The sequence below is a fragment of the Vespa velutina genome, chromosome 5, assembly GCF_912470025.1.
Source record: "Vespa velutina chromosome 5, iVesVel2.1, whole genome shotgun sequence".
In the NCBI taxonomy this organism is placed as follows: domain Eukaryota; kingdom Metazoa; phylum Arthropoda; class Insecta; order Hymenoptera; family Vespidae; genus Vespa; species Vespa velutina.
The window spans coordinates 1073818-1081317 of NC_062192.1; the positions used below are offsets into that span (position 1 = coordinate 1073818).

The following is a 7500-nucleotide window of genomic DNA, read 5'->3' on the forward strand; positions in this document are numbered from 1 at the left end:
CGTACCAAAGGATAAACGTCGACGTCCTATCTGTATTCTTCGTCGTCGTCGACACGTGAAAGATTCGTACGACGACGAGGAAACGAATTTTAACAACACGATCGTTTTAATTAAATACACCATTTTATATTTCTATCGATTATAATTTATATATATATATATTTCTATTTCCCTAATCTATGAAAACGTGAGGAAGGGAAGAAAAACATAAGGGAAAAATAAAGGAAGATCTTTGAAGTAATTCTATAGTGTATTCGCACGTTAAATATACAACAACGCAAGAAATTATTCATCAGATATATCATACATGCATACATGTATATACATATATATATATATATATACACATATATATCCTTCGAAAGATGAAATTGATAAATTCGAATGAGATAATTGTCGCATCGTGTTGTAGTTCTATGAAACGTACTCCAAAGAAATTTTAATAACAACAACGTCGACGCGTTGTCCGTTGGGCCAAAGTTCTCCGGGGAAAAAAAAACAAAAAAAAAAAAAAAAAAAAAAAAAAAGAACAAAGAAAAAAGCAAAATAAGAAAAAAGAATTACGGGAAAGCGTGAGAAATAACGCGCTAGTTCGTGAGTGCGTGTGAGAGAGAAAAAAAAAGAGAGAAAGAAAGAGAGTGGAGCCTAGACACGTTTTACTATCGGGAGAAGATATCGGAAAATACAATATATATATATATATACACACAATATATATATATATATATTTTTTTTTCTTTCCATTCAACGGCACCTTTGGCTACACCGGTCTCGCTTGACGTAAAGAAATACGTAAGTAATATCGAACGAATTTTCTAAATATTTTTTATTGCATGGTTAAGGATCAAAGGGGCGTAGAACGATAGGAAGAAACGTTTAAGAATCGTTCGTAAGCCGAAAGGGTGGTACTTCTTTCGTTCTCAACCCTCTTTTTCTTAACCACCGATCGAACATCTTGCGTAACACATGAATTATATTACGTGTCGTATTATGCATACGTTTTCTTCTTCCTTTTCTTTCTTCTTTTCTTTTTTTTCTTCTCCCTTTTTTATTTTTTTTTTTTTTTTTTTTTTTTACCTTTTTTCTTTTATTTATTTATTTATTTTTCTCTTTTTTCATTTTTTACTTCACTCGCTTGCGCGACATTTTTAACATACAATTGTATTATTATTCTTATTATTGTTATTATTAGTATTATTATTATTATTATTATCGTTTCAGGAGTATTCGTAATAAATGTCAACATAATCAATAATTATTTTAATACATATACTATCGTTTATATTCATATCTAATATTCAATCATGATTATATAATATCGCATGGGATTTATGAAATTCTATGTGATATATATATATATATATATATATATATATATATATATATATATATATATATATATATATATATATATATATATTATATATCTTCGTGATTTTTCTTTTTTTTCCTGTCTTTTCTATTATATATATATATATATGTGTATGCATGTATGTAGGTATATACGTATATACGTGCATTATACATATGTCGTACTTCGTTAAAACATGAAAATGTAGCTAAGCAAGCGTAAAGATGGCGCCCGTAACGTATAATAAAAGTCTCGGATGTGAAGAAGCACCATGACTTTCTTAATAAACGTGTCATGTGGTATTTTAAGTGCATGGTAAATTTATTCGAAATCGATAACGTTCCTTTGATATGATGTTTAATAAGAAACGTTTCATATTTCGTTGATAGACGAGTATCATTTACAGGCACACATAAATACATGCATATATATATATATATATATATATATATATCTGCAATTATGTAAATATATTGTTTGTATATATATATATATATATATATATATATGTCCACAATTATGAAATGAGTCGAGAGAGTCTAAAAGTAAATGTTTTCTTTTAAAAATATCTGTGCACATACGTAGATACGTATAATACATATATACACATATAAATTTCATAGTGATATATTTATAATACAAGTTGGGCCAAAAGCTCTTATGTTAGTAGTTTCACAATTTAAAAAACGAAAAATTCTAACCTAGAGAGTCTCGGGAAAGTGTAAAATTTATAAGGCTCTCATGTAGAACCTCTTTTGGCCTATCCTATAGTAAATTTTAAGGTTAGGGGAAGAAATACGTTGAGTTTATCGTAAAGGTAGGGAGGGGGTAAGAATTGATTGTCCTTTGAAATTTATTATTACAAAAAATATTTATATAATTATTAATTTAAATTTCTTAAAAGAGAAAATAGAACAAATTCGCAAATTGATTATTTTTAACGTTTCAAATATTTTTTCAAGGCCTCGTTCGTTTCTTTATATATAGATATACATACATACAGATTCAGAGAACAAAATATATTACAAGTCTTTCTTTTTGTATATATGTGTGTGTGTGTGTGTGTGTGTGTGGGAGAAAGAGAAAGAGAAAAAGAGAGATCATAAATAATCATTTGACCCAGTAGCCTTCAACGTACGGATGGATGATCCATCCTTGCCATTCTCGTTGAAGATCCACCAGTTTCATTTTTAGGATCTCATCGTACGAATATAAATCTTTTAACACTTACATCTACATCTGCAATTTGCGATTGCGTATTAATAAACATTTGAAACGTCGTTATCTTTTTCTTTTCTTTTTTCTTTTTTTTTTTCTTGATGTATTTTATTTTTATTTTTATTTTTTCTTTTTTTTTATTTTATTAATTCATTTATTTACATCCATCCATTTTTGCTTGCTTTCGAAAATGGATTGCAGAATTATATATCCGGGCAAGTTAAGAGTTTGTTCTAACGGGATGAGAAAATTAAATTTCAATATCTTGTACACAATTTGAAGTAACTTCTAAACCAGAATAACGGTACTCCCCTCGTCCTCGTCGTCGTAGCTGTTGACGTTGTCGTCGTTGTTGTTGTCGTCGTTGTCGTCTATGAAAATCTTGGGTACTAATCTCTGTTACAACGTAAATACATTAGCGAGATTAGGAATAGAGAATGAAAGAAAGTAAAAAAGAAAAAAAGATATATTAGAAGAAAAGAATGGTAAACAATTTTTATTACGTTAAATACATAAAATAATGTTCGCCATTGTCCTAGATTTTCTAATTTAATTTTTTCTTTTTTTTCTAGATCGTATCGAGGACGATCGATGTGATCTAAATCGAGATCTTTATCGGAATAATAAATTCATCGTATTCTAGATATTTTATCGTTATGTATATATATATATATATATATATATATATATATATATATATATATATATAATTATTGATAGTTCTTTTTTCTCTCCTCTTACGTTTTTCTATTCTTCGTTCCAATTGTAAATTAAATTTCCTTTTTTTATCACCGTTATCACGATCGAAATGATAAAAAAAAGGAGAAATGGAATCGAATCGAATGAGTAAAAGCAAACACAATATCGAATATTTCCATTTGCGTTTAAACTTATATATCGATACGCATATGGTTGAGGGTTAAGAAAAAAAGATTAGTTTAGGAAAATTTCTCTTGTCATTTACATAATACAAGACAAAAGTCGTTTGTATTTATAAACAGATCATTGGATATAATCTAATGTATCACGTATGTACTTAGAATTTTGTCATCTTTCAATTTCTCGTCCTCAAATAAACAAAGATATATAATATAAAAAGTTTCATTTCTCTCTCTCTCTCTCTCTCTCTCTCTCTCTTTCTCTCTCTTTTTCTCCATCTTTTGTATTTATAAAGAATATCACCTATAAACAAATTGTCTCTCGCAGAGTATTTTGAATATTTTGAATTGATTATTGGGAATTCTTAGTCACTTGTTTTGTCCCAAACAAGTAAGACGTATACATTGAACTGATTACAATAGTTAGTATCGAAATTTTCAATATATTTATATATATATATATATATATATATATATATATATATATATTAGTTATTTATTCATATTATAATATTTATTTACATTTAAATATAAACTAGTAAAAATTTTGATATTATTTACTATATAATACATATAAAATACATACATATAATATATATATAAAAAGAGAGAGTATCGATTTCTCTCTCTCTCTCTCTCTCTCTCTCTCTCTCTCTCTCTCTTTATATATATATATATATATATATATATATATATATATGTCTGGTTGCTGTAACCCGTGTTACATCATTCGAAAAAAAATTCGTCTAACTCAATCGCGCATCTTCTTAATTGCATTGTCGCCGTTGAAAGCATATATATATATATATATATATATATACACATATAAGATATTTTAGCGACGCAATTCTTCTGCGTTTACATAGGACTTAATGTTAGGATTTATGAAAGAAGTGTAAAAGTACACGAGATAGAGAAACGAGATTCTCTAGCGAATCGCGAAAATGTATACTCGGACTACTCGTTTCACCTAACGGCGCATGTTTACGTACATATATATATATATATATATATATATATATATATATATATGTATATATATGAACGTAAATATATATATGTACGTTAATACATTTATATATATATATATATTATGTACATACACATATATGTAAATACGTACGTATGTATATGCACATAAGAGTACGTTTAGAAGAAGAAAAAAAAAAGAGGGGACAAATAAGAGACAAAAGTTGTCATCTTCTTTCCTTTTTCTTTTTCTTCTTCATCTTCTTCTTCTTCTTCTTCTTGTCGTGATAGAGAAACATACAGGGTGGTTTTCTTTCACACGCGACACTGTATTATGTTCGTACTTTTTATAGAAATTTAATGTACACTTGGCAGACTTGTTAATTTGTAGTCCTTCGGGATACGCCCGAAGGATATGCAAATTTAGTTAAGAGAAGTGTGTTTTATAAATTACAGACACAGACACGCATATACACATATACAAAAAAAAATATATACATATATATAAAGAAAGAGAGAGAGAGAGAAAAAGAGAGAGACAACTTGTCTCGTTGGCACATCAAACTTTTCGTTATGCAACTGTACTTTGTATGCAGTAGCTTTCGACAGTCTCAAGTGTATATATATCTTAATACATTTTTATACATATATATGTATATATATATATATATATACACACACACACATTATACATATATACATATATATTATGTACGAGTGTATCGTGTGAAAGTTACATATCGACGTATACGACTATCGATCGAGCATTTCTTTTTTTCTTTTCCTCCTTTTTTTTTTTTCTTTCTTTCTTTCTTTTTAGGTAGACCTCTCTTTCGTGGTTCAGCATAAATTCAAGTTAACTTTGCCGTTATGTCTTGCGAATTATTTTTAAAAAAGAAAAAGAAAAAAGAAAAGGAGAAAAGAAAAGATGAAAAATATGTTGTGCAAAACGAGATTCGAAATCTCGAACGTTCGACTTTTTATCTCCGAAGAAATAGATTTATACAAAATATATATATATATATATATATATATATATATATATATATGTGTGTATGTGTATTTATAGAACGAGTAACGTGTTGTCTCGAAGAACAAATTCCTCTTTCCAAGATCGTTGGCCGTTCATTGCCGGCAACTAACTTCCGTGATTCGTTAGGGGGTGGTAGAAGTTGAGAGATGATCTCTCTGTAGAAGTTACACGAGCGGAACCGAAGCTCTAGAAAGTACTTACATACTTCTTCTTCCCCATTATCTATTTGTTTTCAAAGAAACAACACATCTGCCTATCTATCGTGGTATGCAAATGAAGAAAATCAAAAGAAAGAAACTGAGAGCGAGAGAGAGAGAGAGAGAGAGAGAGGGAGAGAGAGAGAGAGAGAAAATGATTAAGCGAAAAGAACACGCGTTACAATATTGTCTAATCTTTGATGTATTGCATCTTGGATGATGAAAAAGAAGAAGAAGAAGGATGAGAATGAGGAGGTGGAGGAGGAGAAGAAATAAAAAAAAGTGTTATGTTAGAGGTTGTCAGGATCGTATTTACTATAAGGCGCATTATGTGCATCTAGAATCCTTATTTACTATATATATATATATATATTTTAAATAAGAATTCATATTGGATAATCATATTTTACAATCTTCTTTGGAACAAACGACAATATAATACAAAGAGAAGGAAATTAAAAAAAAAAAAAAAAAAACCAATCGAAAAAGAGATAAAATCGAGACCGAAAGAAAAAAAAGGCGAAAGTAAAAAATTTGATGGGGAGAGACGGTGGAACGAAAACGGAGTAAGGAGAAAAAAAGAAAAAAAAAAAAAAAAGAAAAGAAAATAGAAAATAAACGAATTTGATTAATTTGAAAGATATTGAAGCTCAGATTGGCTTGATATTATTATTATTATTATTATTATTATCATTATTATTATTGTTATTATTATTATTATTATTATTTATCTTCGTGATAATATCTTCGTGATAATATCCCGATGGGCAAGCGTGTTGCGTTTTTCAAGTTACTTTGAAAAGTATAAATATGGTATCCCAGTAGGGGTGTTGGTTCTTCTATGATCGACTGAAAGACGGCTCCTGACCTCGTGACAACGGAAACGTAAATAAATAAAGCTCGTTGTCCGTTAGTCGCCTTCAATGGACGGGACGACGAGCATCATCGTCGTGTAAAGTTAAATTTAGCTGGCATTCATGGGAGAGCAGATAAAAAGAAATTCTTTCCTTTCTCTTTTCTTTCTCTCTCTCTCTCTCTTTTTTTCTTACTTTTACTCTTACTCTCCCTCTGTTTCATTCTTTCTTTATAAGTTTTATCATTTTATATGTATGAATATGTATATATGTATGTATATATATATATATATATATATATGTGTGTGTGTGTCTATTAAAGATATGTGGAGCTTGTACGGAGGCTCGTTCTAATACGATTAACACATCTTACTTACGCGTGCGTCAAGATCGGAGCCGGCCGGCGGCCGGCCGGTTGCCGGTCGTCTTTTTATTTCTTTCTTTCTTATAAGAGTTGAGTTTTATATGTATATATATATATATATATATATATATATATATATATATATATATATATATGTGTATGAATTTTATATTTATAGAGTTTTATATATATATATATATACGGGGTGAATTGCAGATGAATCGGTAGACTTTTCTTTTTTTATATTTTTTTATGTTTGTTTTGTATCTTTCTTTTTTTTTTTTTTTTTCATCGTTATTTTTTCCTTTTCCTATATATACGATGATGATAATGATGATGATAAATCGCAGAAGAATTGGTAGGTTTTTTTTGTATTTTTGTATTTTATATTTTTTATATTTTCTATATTTGTTTTGTTTTTTCTTTTTCTTTTTTTTGTTTTTTGTTTTTCTTTGATCTTTTAATATCTTTATTTCTTTCTTATAATAGTTAAGAGTTATATATATATATATATATGGTGTGAATCACAGAACAATCGGTAGACTTTTCCTTAAAAAAAAAAAAATGAAAAAAAATGAAAAAAAAAAATGAAAAAAAAAAAAAAATAAAAACAAAAAGAAAAAGTTTCAATCCCTC

The 7500-nt window shown here is 28.3% G+C and overlaps 1 protein-coding gene across 2 annotated transcripts in view; it reads left to right on the forward strand.

Annotated features, from left to right (window-relative positions):
• Positions 1–7500, forward strand: part of LOC124949485 (protein phosphatase 1 regulatory subunit 3B) — a 44312-nt gene that overhangs the window by 240 nt on the left and 36572 nt on the right. For both annotated transcript variants that reach the window (XM_047494578.1, XM_047494580.1), the window contains exon 1: positions 1–792. This exon is cut by the window's left edge. The gene's annotated coding sequence lies outside the window, so the exon portion shown is untranslated. The remainder of the gene's footprint in view (positions 793–7500) is intronic.